The 24,865-nt window shown below is 45.8% G+C and overlaps 1 long non-coding RNA gene across 3 annotated transcripts in view; it reads left to right on the forward strand.

Moving 5' to 3' along the window:
- The window catches only part of LOC132207882 (uncharacterized), a 56,301-nt gene that overhangs the window by 13,381 nt on the left and 18,055 nt on the right, over positions 1-24,865 (forward strand). For all 3 annotated transcript variants that reach the window (XR_009443951.1, XR_009443952.1, XR_009443953.1), the window contains 3 exons: positions 10,627-10,685; positions 16,878-16,963; positions 22,550-22,707. This is a non-coding gene — a long non-coding RNA (uncharacterized LOC132207882). The remainder of the gene's footprint in view (positions 1-10,626; positions 10,686-16,877; positions 16,964-22,549; positions 22,708-24,865) is intronic.

A 24,865-nucleotide genomic window follows, 5' to 3' on the forward strand; every position in this document is an offset into this window, starting at 1 on the left:
GCCAATCGAGGTGAGTGTAGGTGGGGAGAGGTCAGTCTGGGGAGGACAGACAGGTCAAGGGGGCGGGAAGCGGTTAGTAGGTCAGGAATGGGGGTTTGGCTTGAGCTGGGAGGAGGGGATCGGGGAGAGGAAGAGCAGATTAGGAACGTGGGGACGAGCTGGGCTGGTTTTGGGATGCAGTGGTGGGAGGGGAGATTTTGAAGCTTGTGAAGTCCACATTGATACCATTGGGCTGCAGAGTTCCCAAGCCTCAGTTAAGGAAGGACAACAAACACTGGTCAGTCATACATCAAACAAAAAAAGTTTATTTTTAAAAGAAAATAGGATGCATCTGTCAATCAAGTGGCCAAGTATTATCGAGTTTTGAGAAGATTTTTAGCTCAGGTTTGAGGTTTTGGATGTAAGATTGCTCACTGAGCTGGAAGGTTAGTTTTCAGATGATTCGTCACCATTCCAGGCAAAATCATCAGTGAGCCTCCAGTGAAGCGCTGGTGTTCGGTCCCGCTTTCTATTCAAGTGTTTAGGTTTCCTTGTGTTGGTCATGTTATTTCCTGTTCTTTTTCTCCGAGGATGGTGGATGGATTTGGAGCCAATGTGTTCTCCCTAGTATAGTTTGTGTATGGAATGAACTGCCAGAGGAGTGCCAGAGGCTATTATAATCACAGTATTTAAAAGTCACCTGCATGGACACATGAATAGGAAGGGTCTGGAGGGATATGGGCAACATGCTGGCAAATGGAACTAGTCATTTACGATATCTGGTTGGCATGGAGGAGTTGGACTGAAGGGTCTGTTTCCCTGCTGCACAACTCTACGACTCTGTCTTTGTCTCTTTGTGTCTCTCTCTCTCGCCCTCGCTCCCCCCTCCCATTTTCTCAAAAACCCACCCCTCGCCACACCCACAATCTCTGTCTCTCCATCTCTGTGTGTGCCTCACTCTGTGTCTACGTCTCTCTCTCTCTCTGTTGTCTTGTCTCTGCCACCTCGCTGTGCACTTCTGTCTCTCTTTCTTTCTCTTTCACTCTGTCTCTTGTGTGTGTGTGTGTGCGCGTGCGCGCGCGCGCGCGCTCCTCTCTGTCTCTCGTCTTGTCTCTGCCTCCCTCTGTGTGTGCTCTGCCGTTCTCTCTCCGTCTCTCCCTGTGAACTTCTCCCTCTCCCCTGCCCCCGCCCCCGGCGCTCTGTCTTTCTCTGTGTCTCTCTTCCTCTCGCCGTGTGTTTATCTATCCGTGCATCTCCACCCGCTCAGCAGGGAGCATTGAGTTTTTTTTTAAAAGTTTAAAAATCTGTTTAAACCCAACCCATCCGCAATCAGACTGCATTTCTAATTCTCTCTCTCACACACACAGTCTGTCTCTTTCTCCCTCTCAGTCAATCCCCTTCCTCTCCTGTTCCTACTCACGCCTTTCCCCCCCCCTCTGCCTCGGTGACGAGTCCGCTGTCTGGAACCCTTTTCCCGGGAGGGGACTGAGGACCCAGCTGTTCTGCATCGGGATCAGCGTACCACGATCCCGGACCCCTACAGCCTCCGGCATGACCACTGGGCGAGGAGCAGGCATCCAGGCTGCTGGAAAGCTCGCTGCTCAGTGGCTCGGCCCTGCGCCGCCTTGGCCGGGAGCGGGGATCCGAGGTGGGAGAAGGCCTCTTCGCCCGGCTCCTGGGCACAGCTACCTGCCTGAACACTAAAATGTGAGGCTGGATGAACACAGCAGGCCAAGATCTTGGATTCTCCAGCATCTGCAGTTCCCACTATCTCTGGTACCTGCCTGAACAGCTGCCTGGCACCGAACCCACCCCCTCTCCTCCCCTCCTCTCTCCCTGCCCCCTCCTCCCTTCCCTACCCGCCCCTCCTCCTTCCCCCCCCAACCCCCTCCTCCTACCCCCCCGCCCCGTCCTCCTGCTCCCTCCCTCCATTCATCCATTCCTTCCTCCTGTCAGTCCTCGCTCCCTCCCTCCAGCCATCCATTCCTCCCTCGCTCGGTCCCTCCAGCCATCCATTTGTCCCTCGCTCCAGCCGTCGCACCCTCCCTCCCTCACTCCAGTCAGTCAAAACAACAAAGAAAATTACAGCACAGGAACAGGCTCTTCAGCCCTCCAAGCCTGCGCCGACCAAGATCCTCTGTCTGACCAGTCACCTATTTTCTCACGGTCTGTGTCCATTTGCTCCCTGCCCGTCCGTGTACCTGTCCAAATATATCTTAAAAGATGCTAGTGTGTCTGCGTCGCCCACCTCTGCTGGCAGGTGCCCACCAACCTCTGTGTAAAGAACTTGCCATGCATATCTCCCCTAAATTTTCCTCCTCTCGTCCACGTCCTTTTGGTAATGGACACAGTACTCTAAATGTGGCCGAACCACAGTCCTATACAACTGCAACATGACCTGCCAACTCTTGTACTCAATACCCTGTCCAATGAAGGAAAGCATGCCATATGCCGCCTTGACCACCCTATTGACCTGCATTGTCACTTTCAGGGAACAATGGACCTGAACACCCAGATCTCTCTGTTCATCAATTTCCCCCAAAACTTTTCCATTTACTGTTTCGTTTGCCCTTGAATTTGATCTTCCAAAATGCATCACCTCGCATTTGCCTGGATTGAACTCCATTTGCCATTTATCTGCCCAACTCTCCAGTCTATCTCTGTTCTGTTGTAATCTCTGATAGTCCCCTTCACTGTCTGCTTCTCCATTCCTCCCTTGTAGTGCAATTAGGCAAGACTTAGGAGGCATAGAATGGGTTAGCAAAATGCAGGGGATGGGGACAATTGAATTGTGGAGCTGGTTTAAGGAACAGATATTGCGTGTCCTTGAGAGGTACGTCCCTGTCAGGCAGGGAGGAAGCGATCAGCTAAGGGAACCGTGGTTTACTAAAAAAATTGTATCTCTTGTTCAGCAGAAGAGGGAGGCTGATGTGACGATGAGACCAGTTGGTTCAGATGAGGTGATGGAGAGCTACAGATTAGCTAGGGAGGATTTAAAGAGAGAGTTAAGAAGAGCAAGGAGGGTACATGAGCAGACATTGGCAGGTAAATAAAGGAGAGCCCTAAAGCTCTCTATAGGTATGTGAGGAATAAGAGGATGACTGGGCTAGGCAAAGGGCCAGTCAAAGACAGAAGTGGGAAGTTGTGTGTGGACGCTGTGGAGATTGGAGAGGTGCTAAATGAATATTTCTCATCTGTTTTCACTGAGCGACAGGAGAATATTGCAGAGGAGGTGACTGAGTTAGAGGCTACTAGAATTGCAAAGGTTACGGTTAGTAAGGAGGAAGTGTTATCAATTCGACAACGTGTGAAGGTAGATAAAACCCCTGGGCCTGATGGGATTTTTCCGAGGATTAGAACATAGAGAACATAGAACAGTACAGCACAGAACAGGCCCTTCAGCCCACAATGTTGTGCCGACCATTGATCCTCATGGATGCACCCTCAAATTTCTGTGACCATATGCATGTCCAGCAGTCTCTTAAATGACCCCAATGACCCCAATGATGATTGTCTGGGAAGCTAGGGAGGAGGTGGTGGAGCCTTTGGCCTTGATCTTGGAGTCCTCATTGTCTACAGGTTTAGTACCAGAGGACTGGAGAAGTGCAAATGTTGTGCCCTTGTTCAAGAGGGGCAGTAAGAATGACCCAGGCAATTAAAGACCTGTGAGCCTTGCGTCTGTTGTAGGAAAAATTTTGGAAAGGATTATAAGAGATAGGATTTATAATCATCTAGAAAGCAACAATGTGATTGGAGATAGTCAACATGGATTTGTCAAGGGCAGGTCGTGTCTCACAAACTTCATTGGTCACCTTCTCAAAAAACTCAATCATGTGGATGAGAGTCGGGCAGTTGGCGTGGTGTACATGGACTTCAGTAAAGCCTTTGATAAGTTTCCCCATGGTAGGCTATTGGAGAAAATACAGAGGCACGGGATTGACGGAGATTTAGCCATTTGGATTAGAAACTAGCTTTCACTAAGAAGGCAATGAGTGGTGGTTGATGGAAAATATTCAGCCTGGAGTCTGATTACTCGTGGTGTGTCTCAAGGATCTGTTTTGAGACTACTGCTGTTGTCATTTTTATAAATGACTTGGATGCAGGCATTGGTGGATGGGTTAGTAAGTTTGCAGATGACACTAAAGACAATGGAGTGGTGGACATTGTGGAGGAATGTTGCAGGTTGCAGGGAGACTTGGATAAACTGCAAAATTGGGCCGAAAGGTGGCAAATGGAGATTAATACGGATAAATGTGAGGTGATTCACTTTGGGAGGAATAATAGGAAGGCAGGACACCGGGTCAACAGAAAGATTCTTGGTAGTGGAGATGAACAGAGGGATCTTGGTGTCCATGTACATAGGTTCCTGAAAACTGCCCCCCAGGTTGATAGTGCTGTTCAGAAGTCTGATGGTGTTTTAGGTTGCATTGGTAGAGGGATTGAGTTGCGGAGACGTGATGTCATTCTGCAACTCTACAAAACGCTAGTGCGGCCTCGCTTTGAATATTGCATGGTCGCTCCATTACAGGAAGGATGTGGAATCGTTGCAACAGGTGCAGAGGAGATTTACCAGGATGTTGCCTGGTCTGGAGCGAAGGTCTTATGAAGAAAGGCTGAGGAACTTGGGTGTGTTCTCATTGGAGAGAAGGAGGCTGAGAGGGGATTTAGTAGAGACATACAAGATGGTCAGTGGATTAGATAGGGTGCACAGTGAGAGTCTTTTTCCGAGGATGATGACTTCAGCTGGTACAAGGGGGCACAGCTACACATTGAGGGGTGATGGATTTAAGACAGATGTCAGAGGCAAGTTCTTTCCTCAGAGAGTGGTACGGGGGTGGAATGCTCTGCCTGCCAATGTAGTTAACTCAGCCACATGAAGGGCATTTAAACAGCCCTTGGATAAGCATATGGATGCTGATGGGGTAGTGTAGGGGAATGGGCTTAGATTAGTTCACAGGTCAGCGCAACATGGATGGCCAAAGGGCCTGTTCTGCGCTGTGTTGTTCCATGTACTATTACAGTTCACAGATCACATTTAACACTAAAATGAGTGGTAGAGTAAAGAGGATAATGAAAATCTGCAGATGGACACAAAGTTTAAATGAATGGACAAGGGTCTTGCAGATGGAGTGCAATGATGGTAAATGTGAGGCTGTCCATTTTGGTAGCAATTAGGGCAAAATGGAGTATTACTTAAATGGTGAAAAATTGTAGCATGCTGCTATGCAGAGGGAGCTGGGCAACCTTGTGTATGAATCACAGAACGTTTGCAGATGCAGCTGGTAATTGAGGCAACAAATGGAATAGTGTCCCTTATAGCTCGAGTGATGCAGTTTAAAAATCGGGAGGGGATGCTCCAGTTGTATAGGGTGCTGGTAAAGCTTGATGTAGAGTAGTTTGTACAGTTTTAGTCTCCTCACTTTAGAAAGGATGTGCTGGCACTGGAGGGGGTGCAAAGGAGCTTCACAAGAATGATTCCAGAATTGAAAATGTTGCTGTATGGGGAGAGATTGAGGAGACTAGGATTGCACTCACTGAAACTTCGAAGAATGAGGGGTGTTCTAATAGCAACTTTTAAAATGATGAAAGAAATAGATAGGAAAGAAACACGGAAGTTGTTTCCACTGATGGGTGAAATTACAACTGGGGGGCACAGCCTCAAAATAAGGGTGAACAGATTTAAGACTGAGTTGAGGATGAGCTGCTTCATCCAAAGGGTTGTGAATCTGTGGAATTCTCTGCTCAGTGAAACAGTTGAGGTTCCCTGATTGAATGTTTTAAAGGCCAAGACAGGTAGATCTTTGAACAGGAAAGGAATTGAGGGTTATGGTGAATGGCGGCTAAGTGGAGCTGAGTCCGCACAAAGATCAGCCATGACCTTATTGAATGGCAGAGTGAGCTGAAAGAGACAGATGACCTACTCCTGCTTTATTTCTTATGTCCGTATGTCCTTAGATTGCCATCCTTGTCATTCCTCCTTCCCTGGAATAGGCCAGTTCTGAATGCTGATCAGTAGGTCTTTAAATAACTCCCGCGTATCAAATGTCGACTTGTTCAATAAAAGCTCCTCCCAATGAATACTGCTCAGCTCCTACCTAATACTCCTTCCCCCAATTTAGTAGCTTCCCACAAGTTCCTGATTGTTCATAGCTATTTTAAAATGTAAGGAGAGGCGATCACCCCGTTTGAAGAAGCTCCTGGTTCAGTGTTTTTCCCCATGTGGGAGTCAGCTACAGGTTTTCTTGTTCCAAGATTGGGGAGGAAATAGCCCAGTGGTGGTATTGCTGGACTGTTAATTCAGAGACTGAGATAACATTCTGGGGACCTGTGTTCAAATCACAGCACAGCAGATGGTGGAATTTGAATTGAACATAAAAGAAAATCATGAATGAAGAATCTAATGATGACCATGAAATCATTGCCAAATGTCAGAAAAACCCAACTGCTTCACTGATGCCCTTTAGGAAAGCAAACTGCCATCCTTACGTGGTCTGGCCTACTTGTGACTGCAGACCCACAGCCATATGATTGACTCTGAACTGTCCCCTGGGCAACGAGGGATGGACAATAAACACTGCGTAGCTAGTGATGTCCTCCTCCCATTAACAAATAAATAAAATTGGATTCTACATCTTCTGATTGAAGATTGTTTCTTATTCTCACAGTAATTTCATCGCTTACAGTCAGTTTCCCTCCTGCCTGTCTTTTTTGAATGTCACGTAGCCCTGCACATTTACCTCCAGTGTTGATCTCCTTAGAACCATGTCTTTGTAATAGCTCTCAAATCATGCCCGTCAACCTGTATGTGTGCTCTTAATTTGTTGATTTTGTTCTGAATACAATGAGCACGCAAGCAAAGAGCCATTAATTTTGCTTTATAACTTTATTTGACCTCTTGACATTATTTACAGCTGTTTTCTGTTTCTACATGCTGTCTTTTCCAGTCCCATGCTGAGTATTGTTATCCCAATAGTTCTTTAATGTCAGTGTGTGTGTATTCCTGGGCGAATACGCTCATGTGGTCTACGGAGTTGTGGAGGTCGCAGTTCTAGGACAGCCATTTCATAGGCCTACGCTGCAGGTTAGAAGAAAAGACAATCTTTTGCTCTGAGCTCTGCAAACCAGGGCGATGTCAAAAAGGAAACAAGGTCAAAAGAATTTCAACAAGAATCTCAAAATTAACTGCTGAATTCATATCAGCATTACAGGGATCGCCCAACTTAGTGGCCACAACATCCCACTTTCTATTCTTCACAAACAATCCAAATTCTGAACTATCCGTATCCCTCTTAACTTTTATGTTTTTTGAGCTAATTTCTTGTGTCTAACTTGTGCATATTTGTGGTGCCTTATGACTTCTTGCGTTTAGCAATTGATAAACTCACTCTCTCTTGAATTGAGTAAAACCTAGGTTTATAGGATCCCCAGTGTGGAAACAGGCCATTCAGTTCCACAAGTCCGCAGCAACCCTACAAAGAGCATCCCACCCAGACCCATCCCCATTCCCTACTCTATCCCTGTCAGCCTGCATTTCCCATGGCGAATATACCTAACCTACACGTATGTGGGCAATGTGGGTAATTCAGCATTCCCAATCCGCCTAACCTACATGTTTCTGGACTGGTCAAAACAATGATTCGATATGAATTAGTTAGAATGCAGCTGTTGACTGTCATCTTCCATCCCTGTGTTGGAGCGAGATTTAACATTCAAGATCAAAAATGAAACACTTGAACAAGATAGTTCAAATTGCGGTTGTTGACTTGCTCGCCGAGTTGGCTTGTTTTCATTCAGACGTTTCGTCACCATGATCAATGACATCATCACTAGAGCCTCCAACAAAACAATGTTACTCTACTCTGTCTGGAATTTATACTGTCCGGTCTGTTACCATGAGTACTGTCACTTCCGGTTTTGATCTATATGGGTTTGTATGTGGGGGCCCAATTGTATCTGCTTGTTGGTTGCATTATGGGTGGAGAATCACGCCTCTCATACAAAACTGGGACAAGGTAACCATAGTAGCCCAAGCCAAGCATAGACATGCAGAGGAATCCTAGAGGCATGGTTCTCAACCCATTCTCCAGCCTCACATTCTTGGTCTCTTCTATTTGAATATGATCACTCAACCATATCCTTTATGACAAACAACAGAGTCTTACATCACAAAATCTTCAGACAGGACTGTCCAGACAGATCCACTTGAACTCATGATATCATCTTTTGCTGGAGGGTTTCTGAAATGTCTACATTCTTCCTCACCTGAGCATCCTTGCGTTCGTGGTTGACAGAGATCTCAGCCATGTCCAACCCATGTCCTACACTTTGGCCTCACCCCTGATGAGGTTCCCTGGTCCTCAATGACCAACCCATCAATATCCACATCGAGAAGAACATCAGCCACGATTTCTAACAAGATCCCACCACCAGGCATATATTCCCCTCCCCTCTCTTGTCAGCCTTCCGCAGGGACCATTCCATCGGGACACCTCGATCCACTCCTTATCCATTCCCAACAGCTCCCCATAACCCAACAGCACTTTCCATGCCACCACAGAAGGCATAACATCTGCCCATTTACTTCCTCCCGCTTCACTATCCAAGGCTTCCAGGGGAAGCAGCGATTTACCCACACTTCACTCAATCTAGTCTACTGTATTCACTGCTCTCAATATGGTCTCCCTCTGCATTGGGGAGACGAAACACAGACTGACCAACCGCTTGGCAGAACACCTTTTTTCTGGCCGTAAGAATGGCCCCAGGTTTCCAATTGCCTGTCACTTGAGCGCCCCATCATGATCCCTGTCCAAAATCTCTGTCTCAGGCTTGCTGCAGTGCTCCAGTGAGTGCAAGCTAACACCTCCGCTCGGTTCGCAGTAAACAGCAGCACCTCACAGTCGCGAACGGTTTTAGCTCCCCCTCCCATTCCTTAGACGACATGCCCATCATGGGCCTCCTGCAGTGCCACAATGATGCCACCCGAAGGGTGCAGGAACAGCAACTCATATTCCACTTGGGAACACTGCAGCCCAATGGTATCGATGTGAACTTCACAAGCTTCAAAATCTCCCCTCCCGCCACTGCATCCCAAAACGAGCCCAGCTTGTCCCGCCTCCCTAACCTGTTCTTCCTCTCACCTATCCTCTCCTCCCACCTCACGCTGCACCTCCATTTCACACCAACTGACCTCATCCCGTCTCCTTGACCTGTCTGTCCTCCCTGGACTGACCTATCCTCTCCCGACCTTCCCACCTATACTCTCCTCTCCACCTATCTTCTTTTCTCTCCATCTTCGGTCCGCCTCCCCCTCTCTCGCTATTTATTTCAGAACTCTCTCCCCCTCCCCCTTTTCTGATGAAAGGTCTCGGCCCAACATGTCAGCTTTTGTGCTCCTGAGATGCTGATTGGCCTGCTGTGTTCATCCAGCTTCACACTTTGTTATCTTGGATTCTCCAGCATCTGCAGTTCCCTTTGTCTCTGAATAAAGGAGAAGGTAGGTGAAGAGGAGACAGACAGGTTAAAGAGGCGGCGGATAGAGCCAGTAAAGATGAGTGTATGTGGGCAGTTAGGGAGGGGATCGGTCAGTCCAGGGAGGACGACCAGGCCAAGGGGGTGGAGCTGAGGCTGGTAGGTAGGAGATGGGGGTAGGGCTTGAGGTGGGAGAGTGGATAGGTGGGAGGAATGACAGGTTAGGGAGGTGGGGATGAGCTGCGCTGGTTTTGGGATGTAGGTGGGGAGGGGAAATTTTGAAGCTTGTGAAGTCCACACTGGTACAATTAGGCTGCAGGGTTCCCAAGCAAAATAAGTAGTACTGTTCCTGCAACCTTTGAGTGGCATTGTTGTGGCACTGCAGGAGGCCCAGGATGGGCAGATGGAATTATGGTGTTGAAGGTGGAGATGTGCTCAATAAGTAGGAGCTTGACGTAGATGCCCTTGTTATCTGGACGTTCCAGAGATGTGTGTAAAGCCAAGGAGAGGGCATCTGCCATGGATCTGCTGCATCAGTAGGTGAATTGCAGTGGATCAAGGTAATGTGGGAGGCTGGAGTTGATGTGGCCCATGACCAACCTCTCAAAGCACTTCATATTTATAAATATGGATGTCAGAGCCACTGGGCAGTAGTCATTGAGGCTTTTGAAAAAAATTGCTGACATTCAGTGCGGGGATCTTAAAGCATTAGCACGAACATCAGAAAATTGGAGAAGCCTCGAGCATATGAGCACAGGTAGCTGAGGGTAGGGAGGGCGTGAATTACAGAAATCAAAGAGGGCAAGATACAGAGAGAGAGAGAGAGAGAGAGAGACAGAGATCATAGTGAACAAATGATTGGCCTGGTAGGCAGTGGAAAATACATGATTTTCCATGGAACATGCAGATATCTTCGAAAAACAGGACATTGAGTTTTGGAAATTAGTGTTATAGTTGATTTGGAGTGAACCAAGTTACTGTTCAGTTTGGTTGTGGCTTTTGATGAAGGGATGGTCCAACTGAGATTGAAATTGGAGGAAGATTTCAGGATTTTTTCATGTTCTTGTCTTTCTGTTATGCCCCGAGGTAAAAAGCATTGGAGATGCTGTTAATTTTTTGCACGGCGAGCTGCAGAATATTAACCAGTCTCACACCATTGCCATCACCTTGCCCTTGCAGATGCGGATAAAGTTCTCCAAGCTGACAGAAATTGAAAGCACTCGCATCCTGTGACGATGGTAAGTTTACTTTCTTAAAAAAAAATGCTTGCAGCTTAATTGGCATAATAAAGAGCACAGGGGCTCTGGTTAACACTGCTGCCTCATGGCACCAACAACTTGGGTTCAATTCCGCCCTTAGGTCACTGTCTGTGTGGAGTTTGCACATTGTCCATGTGTCTGCATGGGTTTTCTCCGGGTGCTCGAGTTTCCTCCCACGGTGAAAAGATGTGCAAGTTAGGTGGATTGGCCATGCTAAATTTCCCAAGGTGTTCAGTGATGTGTAGGTTAGGTGAGTTATAGGTGGATGGGTCTGGGTGGGAAGCTTTGAGGGGCAGTGTGGACGTGTTGGGCTGACGGACCTGTTTCCACACTGTAAGGATTCCCTGAATCATGATTCTATCATTTTACTGAGCGCAAAGGTACAATATTAGCCGGTCATATTTGTCTCACCTCTTTACACATTGACAAGAAAGCTTTAATTTCAGTTTCTATGCATTTGCAACGTGTCTGCTGTCTCTAACAAGGCTGACTATATCTCCTTCTCTAATGCGCATCTCCTGTCCCCTAACACCAAGAGGTGACACTTGCTTTTCGTTTCGTACAATCAGTAAAACAATAGCCTCCATATTACAGCCAGCGGCTTCTCTTAATGCTCACACACGGTTCTTTTTTTCCTCCAGGTATTGACCACTCATCATTTCTTATTCCTCATCTCATCTCTCTCTCATGCTCTCTCTCTCTCTCATGCTCTCTCTCTCTCTCATGCTCTCCCTCTCTCTCATGCTCTCCCTCTCTCTCATGCTCTCCCTCTCTCTCATGCTCTCCCTCTCTCCCTCTCTCCCTCTCTCCCTCTCTCCCTCTCTCCCTCTCTCCCTCTCTCCCTCTCTCCCTCTCTCCCTCTCTCCCTCTCTCCCTCTCTCCCTCTCTCCCTCTCTCCCTCTCTCCCTCTCTCCCTCTCTCCCTCTCTCTCTCCCTGTCATTATCTCTCCTCTCCCTGTTATCCCCCATCACTTGACTCACAGGCACAAACAGAAGAATGGAAGGCTGGTTTGCATAATGGACTATGCTGTGTTCACGACTCTGTAGTTTCATATGACCTGAGGAAGAGCTGTTGCCAAACCATGCCGTGATAGGTTGCTTTCTATGGTACATCAATAATTGTTGTCCTTGTGGACACACTGAATTGCCTTAGCCTCTTGGGGAAATAGAGACATTGGTGTGCTTTTTTGCCCATTGTGACGATCTGGGTGGACCAGGAGAGATCGTTGGTGATCAACACTCTCAACTATCTCCACCTCAGCAACATCTCTCTCACTGTCTGATGCAGGCGTGCTCACACTCACATTCTGTCGCCCATTCTGTCTGTCTGTCTGTCTCTCTCTCCCTCATTGCCCATCTCTCTCGCTCTGTCTGTCGCGCGCTCGCTCTCTCCAATTCTGCCTGGAAGAAGAAAGGCAAGAGCCATAATAAATAGGGATTGTTCAGCTAGAGGAACCATGCTGTGATATGCATCCAGATAGGATGCTTTCTCTGGTACATCAATGAAAGTTGTCCTTGTGGACACACCAAACTGCCTTAGCCCCCTGGCAAGTAGAGACAAATGGTGTGCTTTTTTGCCCATTGCAACGATCTGGGTGGACCAGATTTTTCACAGTCGTACCTGTGACTCCATTGTGGCATATTAACCAGGTCAACAATGTCATTAAGGGGATCCTGAAGGAGGAGGACCGTAAGACACAGCTCGATGTACACATTGGTAAGATGAGTGATTTGGTTTGGGGTAACGCTTGCACCAAGCGTTCTGAGAGCTAGGCAGTGGATTAAATAGCAGGACCTGTAAAGTTGTAATCTCTGGATTATTCCTGGTGCCACATGCTGAGAAGGCAAGAAAAAGGGGAAGAAAACAGATGAATGCTTGGCTCAAGTGTTTGTGTTTGGGGAGGGATTTAGACTCCTGGATCTGAAGGAGAATTTGTGAGGATGGTATGTCCTCTACAAGTGGGCTGGTCTGCAGCTGAAGCAGAAAGGAACCAAAATCCTTGCACAAGGGTTTGCTAATGTTGTGAGGAATTTAAGCTATCGGCCTTGCAAGCAGTGGGCAGTTGAAGAGCAGGGAATTCACTGAGGGGTGAGAAGCTAATAAAATAATAATTATATTCTGGGATTTCAACTGCACAACATTAATTGAGATTAGATAAAAGTTTGACTTGGGAAATAATTCTTTAAATACATTTGATAGATTATTTTACATGAACATGGAGATGAGCTTGTAAGGGACAGTGCAATGCTGGACCTATTTCTGGGACACAAAGCCAGTGTTCCTTTGGCCCTCGATGTTGCGCCGACCTGTGAACTAATCTTAACCCATCCCCCAACACTATCCCATCATCATCCATGTGCTTATCCAAGGACTGTTTAAATGCCCCCAATGTGGCTGAGTGAACTACATCAGCAGGCAGGGCGATCCTTACCGCTCTCTGACTAAAGAACCTGCCTTTGACATCTATCTCAAATCTATTATCCCTCAATGCGTAGCTCTGCCCCCTCAGACAAGCTGATGCCATCATCCTCAGAAAAAGACTCTCACTGTCCACACTATCTAGTCCACTGATCATCTTGTATGTCTCTATTAAATCCCCTCTGAACCTCCTTCTCTCCAATGAGAACAGACCTAAGACCCTCAGCCTTTCTTCCTCACGGTTCTTCACGGTTACAAATGTTAGTGCTGGAGAATGACGTGTATAATGCGCACAATATGAACATCATCCAGTTAATGTCAAGGAATAAACGGCCAGATGTTGAATAAAATTTTGTGACCGTCAATCTCGTAGAGTCATACAGCATAGAAACACCATATCTATGCCTACCAACAAACACCAAACTGCACTAATCTCATTTATCTACACTTGGTCCAGAGCCTACTTTGACCTAGCATTTTAAATGCTCATCCCAGATGCTTTTTAAATGTTGAGAATACCTGCCTCTACTGCCCTCTCAGGCAGCGTGCTCCATACGTCTACCAGTTTTGACATGAAAAAGCTTTTCCTCAGACTTCCTCACCTTAAACTTGTGCCATCTGGTTTCATCCTCACCTTAACCTTGTGCCATCTGGTCTTAGACACATGTGCCCTGGGGAAAGGATTCTCACAATGTATTCTGCCTGTGCCTGTCATAATTTTCTATGCCTCAATCAGATCAGAGGAATTGAGTATAAGAGCAAAGTGGTCCTTCTGCAGCTGTACAGGGCCCTGGTGAGACCACACCTGGAATACTGTGTGCAGTTTTAGTCTCCCAATTTGAGGAATGACATTCTTGCTATTGAGGGAGTGCAGCGTAGGTTCACAAGGTCAATTCCCGGAATGGCGGGACTATCATATGTTGAAAGATTGGAGCGACTGGGCTTGTGTCCTCTCGAGTTTAGAAGGATGAGAGGGGATCTGATTTAGACGGATAGGATTATGAATGGATTGGACACTGTGGAGGCAGGAAGCATTTTTCTGCTGATGGGTGAGTCCAAGAGGGAGAGAGAAAACAGGAAATTGTAGACCGGTTAGACTGATGTCAGTAGTGGGAACGATGCTGGAGTGAATTATAAAAGATGAAATTACAACTCATTTGGATAGCCGTGACAGGATAGGTCAGAGTCAGCATGGATTTACAAAGGGGAAATTGTGCTTGACGAATCTTCTGGAATTTTTTGAGTATGTAACTATGAATATAGACAAGGGAGAACCAGTGGATGTAGTGAACCTGGACTTTAAGAAAGCCTTTGATAAAGTCCCACATTGGAGACTAGTGAGCAAAGTCAGGGCACATGTTATTGGGGGCAAAATACTGACTTGGATTATAAATTGGCTGGCTGACAGGAAACAAAGAGTCGTGATGAACGGGTCCCTTTCGGAATGGCAGGCAGTGGCCAGTGGGGTACCACAAGGTTCGGTGCTGGGACCACAGCTGTTTACAATATCCATTAATGATAGAGATGAAGGCATTAAAAGTAATCTTAGCAAATTTTCCAATGACACAAAGCTGGGTGGCAGTGTGAAATGTGAGGAGGATGTTATGAGAATACAGGATGACTTGGATTGGCTTGGTGAGTGGACGGATGGCTGACAGATGCAGTTTAATGTTAATAAATGTGTGGTTATCCACTTTTTTGGTAGCAAGAACAGGAAGGCAGATTACTATCTCAATGGAGTCAAGTTGGTAAAGGGGAAGTACAATGTGATCTTGGTGTTCTTGTACATTAGTCAATGAAAGCAAGCATGCAGGTACAGCAGACAGTGAAGAAAGCCAATGGCATGCTGGCCTTCATAACAAGAGGAATTGAGTATAGGAGCAAAGACGTCCTTCTGCAGCTGTACAGGGACCGAGCTTAGAAGGATGAGAGGGGGTCTGATTGAGATGCAGAAGATTATTAAAGGATTGGACACTCTGGAGGCAGGAAGCATGTTTCCGCTGATGGGTGAGTCCAGAACCAGAGGTTCTGTTTAAAAATAAGGGGTAGGCCATTTAGAACAGAGTTGAGGAAAACCTTCTTCACTCAGAGAGTGGTGGATATATGGAATGCTCAGCCCCAGAAGGCTGTGGAGGCCAAGTCTCTGGATCGTTTCAAGAAAAAGATGGATCGATCTCTTCAAGATAGTGGAATCAAGGGATATGGGGATAAGGCAGGGACAGGATACGGTTTGTGGATGATCAGTCATGATTATAATGAATGGTGGTGCTGGCTTGAAGGGCCGAATGGCCTACTCCTGCACCTGTTGTCTGTTGTAAAAGTTAATTGTAGAAGAATGATTAAGATGGTCCCATATATATGGTGTTGGCAGCTGGTTCACATTGGGAAAACAACATGGTTGATCTTGATTCTACTCCTACTTGTTACACAGAAGCCTCTTTGAGCAACAATTCTTGAATGCCACAATGATGCCACCCGAAGGTTGCAGGAACAGCAACTCATATTCAGCTTGGGAACCCTGCAGCCCAATGGTATCAATGTGGACTTCACCAGCTTCAAAATCTCCCCTTCCCCCACCGCATCCTAAAACCAGCCCAGTTCGTCCCCTCCCCCCACTGCACCACACAACCAGCCCAGCTCTTCCGCTCCACCCACTGCATCCCAAAACCAGTCCAACCTGTCTCTGCCTCCCTAACCTGTTCTTCCTCTCACCCATCCCTTCCTCCCACCCCAAGCTGCACCTCCATCTCCTACCTACTAACCTCATGCCACCTCCTTGACCTGCCCGTCTTCCCTGGACTGACCTATCCCCTCCCTACCTCCCCACCTATACTCTCCTCTCCACAAACTATCTTCTTTTCTCTCCATCTTCGGTCCGCCTCCCCCTCTCTCCCTATTTATTCCAGAACCCTCACCCCATCCCCCTCTCTGATGAAGGGTCTAGGCCCAAAACGTCAGCTTTTGTGCTCCTGAGATGCTGCTGGGCCTGCTGTGTTCATCCAGCCTCACATTTTATTATTCTTGAATGTTGATGGGACGTTGAAATGCAGGTAGATTATCGTGATCACTTGTTGAAAATGGATAGCAGCTAGTAGTTCTCTTTCGTCTCAACTAGTGACCAGTAGGCAACGGTCAAACAGTACCTAACCCAGAGGTCACAAGCTCCTCTGAGACATGATGTTAGTTGAGCCTCATGAATAACTACCTGCAGATGGACTATCTGCAGATAAAGCATGGTATTAAATCTCACATATACTGCTCTCAACCGTTTTAATCGAAGTATTTATCACTCGTTGCATAGAAACAGATCACAAAACTGAAATGGCATATGCACAAATACCAGCGTAGAAGTTCTTTACAGTAGCATTTTGTTTAAAGTTGTATTTGTAAAATAAAAGGGTGAAATATTAACTTTCACAAATCATATTAACATGCTGTAGAAATCTGTGGAAGTGAGAAATTTGTTTTTTGATTCAATACATGTCTGACAAATGACAATTCAAAGAGATCTTTGTTTCAGCTGGAGTGGGTTGTGGAGTCAACCTCATCAGGGGCATTTAAGTGACTATTTGACAGGCATATGGGTGATAGTACAAGATAGGGGTGGAGGTTAGATAGACCTGAGGTTTAGGGTAAAAGTTCAGCACAGCATCATGGGCTGAAGGGCCTGTACTGTTCTATGTTCTATGTATCTTATGCTGTATTCAAATAAGTAAAGTCAGTCAGTGACATTCTGTAACTTCCTTTTCCAGGGGTAGGAGTGGAAGAATCAGAGTGTTTCTTTGAAAATTGGCTTGATGTGTCTGTCCAAGGGTCATCTGGAGGAAAAAATACAAGTGTAAGTACTAAATCTATCATTGCTGATACACATGTAAACTGTAGATTTAACTGTACGTAAACTTTGTTTAACAAACTAGCCCACTCAATAAACTGACAAAAATTACACACCAGATGTTTACTGTATTCTCATCATCTCTGTGATGTCTGGTGAGGGTGCAAGTGAGAAGGCTCCCTGCCAGTAAGTTTGAGTTAAGGCGAAGTTGCATCATTACTGAAGTTATTTATGCTGTAAATGAAGGAGAACAGTAATGTGTATATCCCATGCATTATGTTCCTGTTATTGAGTGTGTGTTTTTTGTGTGTGTGGACCTATTGATCAACTGGAATTTTTGATTATTCAGCCCATTCCTGGTACCACGGGTACTGTTTAACAAAAGGTTTGCTGTCTTAGTATATTTCTCTATTTAGTCACTGCCACTATTAATGTTAAGTTATAGCGTGGTCTTTGCAGAATCTGCACAGTGCATTCCTGCTGGATAAATGATGCACTACATCTGTCTGATGCCATTGCTTCTCAACGACACCATCTTAGCAGCTGTTTTTGTTACCAATAATGTTTTCATCATTAGAATACTTGGAAAATATTCAGAAGTGCTGTATGACTCTACTGCTCACTTGCAGCAGTGATAACACTTAATGTGAGGTCATGTTTTTCCCCATTTGATGTTCTATTGTCAACAATGTATCTCACAACTAATGGGCATATTTCATTGAAACCTGGTCTGTACAGGTATGGTCCAAGGAAGAACTGATTAGTTTTTGACAGATCTAGATTTATTTCTCTATTTTTTTAAAAACATCAGTTAAAATTTGTTGTATAGGCAAATGATCATCTTTCTAGAATATTGTTGATTGATTTAGAATGTTGTGGATTGTGACAGCCCTGATAGTAGAATTTTTCATAACTATCAAAATATGAGCAGAATTTTCAGAGCAGATTATCAAATTGGCCTGAAGCTTTCTCAGTGAGATGGAAGCTTTTAATAAAAGGATTTATTTTGTCGGCCTTGCATTTACAAAGAATCAGTCAAGTGGAGAAATGTCTCAAAGAAAAGCTGTGTAATTGTAGAGTCATGGATGTTTGTTGCACAGGAGGAGGCCGTGCGGTCTGTCGTTACTGCACTACTCAACAAAGATCTGTCTACATTGAACTCACATGGCATTTATTTCCTTTTTGATTGTTTGACCCATAGCCCTGGAGCCTACAGCAACACAAGTGAATATCTAAATACTGCTTAAATATTCAGACACTTTCTGAATCAGCCACACTTTCAGTCAGTGAGTTCATGTCAACTAATGGAAAAAGCAGCTTCCAGTTATCCTTTCTATGCCCTTCAAAATCTTAAACACCTTTTACCAGGTCCCCTTGTCTGCTCCAATCTTGTCATCAGTCAGATGGGCAGGTCAGTGGCAGATTGATATAGCCTGAAGAAGGAATAAGATAAGAGAGTACTTAATGTGGCAAAGCCTGTCGTGCCCGATGGAGGTCAGCTACAGCAGTCAGCAGTGAAGTCCACTGGCAAGGATGGGCGGGTTTTAGCCCAGCGCAGGGAATACAAACCATCACGGGGGAAGCCTCGTTCAGAGTGTCTGCAAACTCGTGGCTTAGGAAAGGACTGTAATAGAACATAGAACAGAACAGAACAGTACAGCACAGAACAGGCCCTTCAGCCCACAATGTTGTGCCGACCATTGATCCTCATGTATGCACCCTCAAATTTCTGTGACCATATGCATGTCCAGCAGTCTCTTAAATGACCCCAATGACCTTGCTTCCACAACTGCTGCTGGCAACGCATTCCATGCTCTCACAACTCTCTGTGTAAAGAACCCGCCTCTGACATCCCCTCTATACTTTCCACCAACCAGCTTAAAACTATGACCCCTCATGCTAGCCATTTCTGCCCTGGGAAATAGTCTCTGGCTATCAACTCTATCTATGCCTCTCATTATCTTGTATACCTCAATTAGGTCCCCTCTCCTCCTCCTTTTCTCCAATGAAAAGAGACCGAGCTCAGTCAACCTCTCTTCATAAGATAAGCCCTCCAGTCCAGGCAGCATCCTGGTAAACCTCTTCTGAACCCTCTCCAAAGCATCCACATCTTTCCTATAATAGGGCGCCCAGAACTGGACGCAGTATTCCAAGTGCGGTCTAACCAAAGTTTTATAGAGCTGCAACAAGATCTCATGACTCTTAAACTCAATCTCCCTGTTAATGAAAGCCAAAACACCATATGCTTTCTTAACAACCCTGTCCACTTGGGTGGCCATTTTAAGGGATCTATGTATCTGCACACCAAGATCCCTCTGTTCCTCCACACTGCCAAGAATCCTATCCTTAATCCTTTACTCAGCTTTCAAATTCGACCTTCCAAAATGCATCACCTCACATTTATCCAGGTTGAACTCCATCTGCCACCTCTCAGCCCATCTCTGCATCCTGTCAATGTCCCACTGCAGCCTACAACAGCCCTCTACACTGTCAACGACACCTCCGACCTTTGTGTCGTCTGCAAACTTGCTGACCCATCCTTCGATCCCCTCATCCAAGTCATTAATAAAAATTACAAACAGTAGAGGCCCAAGGACAGAGCCCTGTGGAACCCCACTCACCACTGACTTCCAGGCAGAATATTTTCCTTCTACTACCACTCGCTGTCTTCTGTTGGCCAGCCAATTCTGTATCCAAGCAGCTAAGTTCCCCTGTATCCCATTCCTCCTGACCTTCTGAATGAGCCTACCATGGGGAACCTTATCAAATGCCTTGCTGAAGTCCATATACATCACATCGACAGCTCGACCCTCATCAACTTTTCTAGTCACATCCTCAAAAAACTCGATAAGTTTTGTGAGACATGACCTACCCCTCACAAAGCCGTGTTGACTGTATTTGATCAAGCCATGCTCTTCCAGATGGTCGTAAATCCTATCCCTCAGAATCCTTTCTCACACCTTGCAGACGACAGACGTGAGACTTACTGGTCTGTAATTGCCGGAGATTTCCCTATTTCCTTTCTTGAAGAGAGGAATTACATTTGCCTCCCTCCAGTCCTCAGGTACGACTCCAGTGGAGAGTGATGTTTGACTTTTTAAACTTTTGTTTTTATTCTTCTACTGTTATACTAAGAAGACTGTAGTGCTGAATTTTTTAACTTATTCATTTATTTTTATCACATGGAGCATGGAACGGTACAGCATAGTACAGGCCCTTCAGCCCACGATGTTGTGCCGAACTTTTACCCTAATCCTGTGGTCAATCTAACCTCCGCCCCTACCTTATACTATCATCCATGTGCTTGTCTAATAGCCGATGAAATGCCCCTATTGAGGCTGACTCCACTCCCCTCTCCGGCATTGCATTCCACTCCCCTACGACTCTGAGTAAAGAAGGATGGATAAATTTTGTACTTCTGCAACTAAAATTGCGTACCAAGGTACTTTGTACCTGAGATGGCACCGTCTAAGGCAACTTTGTACTCTTTTCTTTGTACTCTTGTACCCTGTATTGAATGCATGTGATAATAAAATCTCACTCTAATGCATAGCAGGACACTGGGAAGCTTAGAGGAGAAAAGGGACCCTGGAGTGCTTGTTCATGAATTCCTGAAGGGGTCAGGTCAGGCTAGTAAGGGTTGTTACAAAGACATATGGGACACCTCCCTTTATCAGTTGTGGCATAAATTGTAAGAGTGGGAAGGTCACTTTGGAGTTGTTTAAAAGTTTGGTTAGGCCACAGCTGGAGTCGTGTGTGGCATTTTGGTCACCACCCATTAGGAAGGATGTAATTGCACTGGAGGGAATGAAAAGGATGTTGCATGTGTTGGAGCATTTTAGCTGTGAAGAAAGACTGGAAAAAATCACATTATTTTCTGTGAAGCAGAGAAGGTTTGGTGGGTGAATGGAGGTCCTGACAGAGGCATATAAGATTATGAGAGGTATAGATGGGTTGAATAGAAAGCATTGTTCCCCTTAGTTAAAGCATCAATAACAATAGAGCATAATTTTAAAGAGAAAGACGGGAATATTGAGGAGGTTTGAGGAAAATCGTTTTCATCCAGAGTGTGGTGAAGGTCTGGAGCGCATTGCCTGGGCGGGAAGTTGAAACAGGAAACCTCACAACCTTTGAAAAGTACTTGGATGAGCAGTTGACATGTCGTAATATTTAAGAGAATGGTCTCGTGTGTAAAAATGCGACTAGTATATGTTGCAGTGTATTTTTAGAGGTACAGCCTTAGTGGGCCATAGGACCTCTTCTGTACTATATGATTCCATGACAACCCCCAGCCCAGGCAGCTGGTTTTTTCAGTCATCTCCAGGATTACACCCTTCATAGTGTGATCCCTTGCGTTGTTCGCCGTCCCAAGTTCATTAGCTCACACTTTTCCTGGTTGAGTTCAATTGCTGTGCTCAGCTGACCAGTCTGTTGATCTCCTCCTGAAGTTTATTCTTCCTGTCTGTCAACCAATTTTGGATCCAGTGTGCCACTTTGCCTTTGATCCCATGGCTGTTATTTACATGGCCATTCCATCGATATCCTCCTCACTAAATTAGCCATTCGCTAGCAATACAGTCATACATCCTGTGTTTAAGCCCAAATGATGAATTAACTTGACAAATTTCAAGGGTCCTTGTGGAAAGCCCTGCACAACCCCACTCAAAGCAAACATCCTGTCAAATAGATATCCCTCTACCATCAATCACCCTGTGCTCTCTGCCACAGCCAGTTTTGGCTCCAGTGTGCCTCTTTGCCTTTGATCCCATGGCTGTTGTTTTCTTGCTCAATCTGCCAAGGGGGACTTTACTAAGCCCACATCAAATGCATAATGTGACCTCATCTTAACAAATCCATAGTGTTTATCCCTGATTATTTCTTGCAAGTACATTCTACCCCTAAGAATGCCTCTTTATAGCTTCACCAGTGCTGAGATTATTCTGACTGGCCTTTAATTTCCTGGTCTGTTCCTCTCTCCGTTTATTAATAGTGGGACAATGTTAATAGTGTTTCATTACTTCACGTGTGATTGACAAGGGTTTGATAATTGCTGCCAGCGGCCCAGATATCTCCTCCCTCACTTCCCCCGCTAGCTGGTATACGTTTCAGTTCGCCCTGTAGATGTATCCACTTTTAAAGTTGCTCAACCAGCTGCATCTCCCTGTATCTTAACCTCTGATGCTCCGAGGTCCTCTGCCCTGATATCTTACTTGCAGTGTCCTTTTCCATTGTAAAGATTGACACAAAATATTCATTGAGGACCGTGCCGATGTTTTCCAGGTCCACACAAAGATTACCTCTGTGAAATGAACGAGGAGCTATTAGAGAGGTTTGAGATTTACAATCAAGAAAGAAATTGACAAAATGACTTCCTTGGAGAATCATACAACATACATTGTCCATTGTTGTAAACAAACAGAAGTTTTTGTTTCCACAGTTGTTTGCAAATAGCCAATCAAGATCATAAAATAATGTTTTAAGATGATTTACAAAGCAAGGCAATTGAGGAAGATGTATTGGATGTATTGAACTCTCAACTACCTCCCTTAAGTTTAGGAATGTCAGTATTTTTCTTCTGGATAACTTTTGCAGATATCTTCAAACAAGTAGCTGAACCCACAGATTTATGTGACCAACGAAGCCTGAGCCTTTTGCTTCACGATGCAGTCCAGATCCCTCGGCAGCTGGGTGAGGTAGCTTCATTTGGAGGCAGCACCATTGAACCAAGTGTCCGCAGTTGCTTCCAACATGTAAGTGTGCTCTGCACCAATTCATAATGTCAAGCGGGTCTACTTGCCAGTATGAATTTTGAGCTCATTTTCGTTTTGTTCACCTGCACATCTGCCAATGTGGTATATCGTATCCATTGCACCCGGTGTGGCCTCCGCTACATTGGGGAAACCAAGCAGAGGCTTAGGAACCACTTTGCAGAACACCTCCGCTTGGTTCGCAACAAACAACTGCACCTCCCAGTCGCGAACCATTTCAACTACCCCTCTCATTCCTCAGACGACATGTCCATCATGGGCCTCCTGCAGTGCCACAATGATGCCACCCGAAGGTTGCTGGAACAGCAACTCATATTCCGCTTGGAAACCCTGCAGCCCAATGGTATCAATGTGGACTTCACAAGCTTCAAAATCTCCCCTTCCCCCACTGCATCCCAAAACCAGCCCAGTTCTTCCCCTCCCCCAACTGCATCTCAAAACCAGCCCAGCCTGTTTCTGCTTCCCTAACTTGTTCTTCCTCCCACCCATCCCTTCCTCCCATCTCAAGCTGCACCTCCTTTTCCTACCTACTAACCTCATCCCACCTCCTTGACCTGTCTGTCTTCCCTGGACTGACCTATCCCCTCCCTACCTCCCCACCTGTACACTCCTGTCTACCTATCTTCTTTTTTATCCATCTTCGGTCCGCCTCCCCCTCTCTCCTTATTTATTCCAGTTCCCTCTCCCCATGCCCCTCGCTGATGAAGGGTCTAGGCCCGAAACGTCAGCTTTTGTGCTCCTGAGATGCTGCTTGGCCTGCTGTGTTCATCCAGCTCCACACTTTGTTATCTTGCACTATTGATATGGACTGGTTTGTCACTAGAATTTATTACCCAGGCAAAGTGTGTCACGACTTCAGTTGATCTGAGCTCTTAACAGCAGGTGGAGCCTCAAGTTAATGCCTCTTCTGAATGCTGGCATCTCCGACAATCCAAATTCCTCAGTACTTCATTGAAGTATTACCCTAAAAATTATGCTTAAATATAAATTACAGCTTGAAGCCATAACCTTCTAATTTATTGTTGAGAGCTCTACTAGTTTATAACAGAACTAGAACAGACCTGGAATGGATACGGGATGGTTTTCTTGAGCAATATGTTGAGGAACCAACTGGAAAGCAGTGCATCTAAGACTGGATGCTGTGTAATGAGAAGGGAATCATTGCCAATCTGGCTGTGCAAGATTTCTTCGAGATGAGTGGCCGCAACATGATAGAATTTTTTCAATCAAGATGGAGAGTGTGAGAGTTGACTTGGAGACCAGGGTGCTGCATCTTAATAATGAAAGCTGAAGATATGAGGCATGAAATTAGCCTTGATAGATCACAAAGAGTTGCTTAAAGGGATGACAGTGGATAGGCAATGGCAAACATTTAAGGAGCACGTGGGCGGACTACAACAACTGTTTATTCCTGTCTGGCATGAAAGCAAAATGGGTAAGAGGACCAATCCATGACTTAACAAAGGCAATTAGCGATAGTATCTGATCCATGGAAACAACATTTGAGGATTGGCAGCATAGTAGAATTTAGCAAAGAAGGACCAAGGGATTGATTAAGAAGGGGTAAATGCAGTAAAGTAAGCATACAGGGAACATAAAGACTGACAGAGTTTCTATAGATACGTGAAGAGAAAGAGACTGGTAAAGACAAATGTTAGGAAGGGGGTTGACCAGTCAAGGGAAGACAGACAGGTCAAGGAGGCAGGGCTGACGCTGGTAGGTAGGAGGTGGGGTGGGGTTAGGGTGTAACCCTAACCCGAACTCTCACCCTAATCTCCACCCCACCTCCTACCTACCAGCATCATCCCCTCCTCCTTGACCTGTCTGTCTTCCCTTGACTGATGAACCTCCATCATAACTCCCCAACAACACTCACCTTTACTGGCTCCAGCACCGCCTCTTTGATCTGTCTCCACCTATCTTCTCCTCTATCCATCTTCTATCCACCTCCCCTTCTCTCTTTATTTATTTCAGAATCCCGTTCCCCTCCCCCATTTCTGAAAAAGGGCCCAAACCCGAAACGTCATCTTTCCTGCTCCTCTGATACCGCTTGGCCAGCTGTGTTCATCCGGCTCCACACCTTGTTATCTCAGATTCTCCAGCATTGGCAGTTCCTCCCGTCTCTGAAATGGTCTGTTGG

Source organism: Stegostoma tigrinum, unplaced genomic scaffold (assembly GCF_030684315.1).
Source record: "Stegostoma tigrinum isolate sSteTig4 unplaced genomic scaffold, sSteTig4.hap1 scaffold_194, whole genome shotgun sequence".
Lineage (NCBI taxonomy): Eukaryota > Metazoa > Chordata > Chondrichthyes > Orectolobiformes > Stegostomatidae > Stegostoma > Stegostoma tigrinum.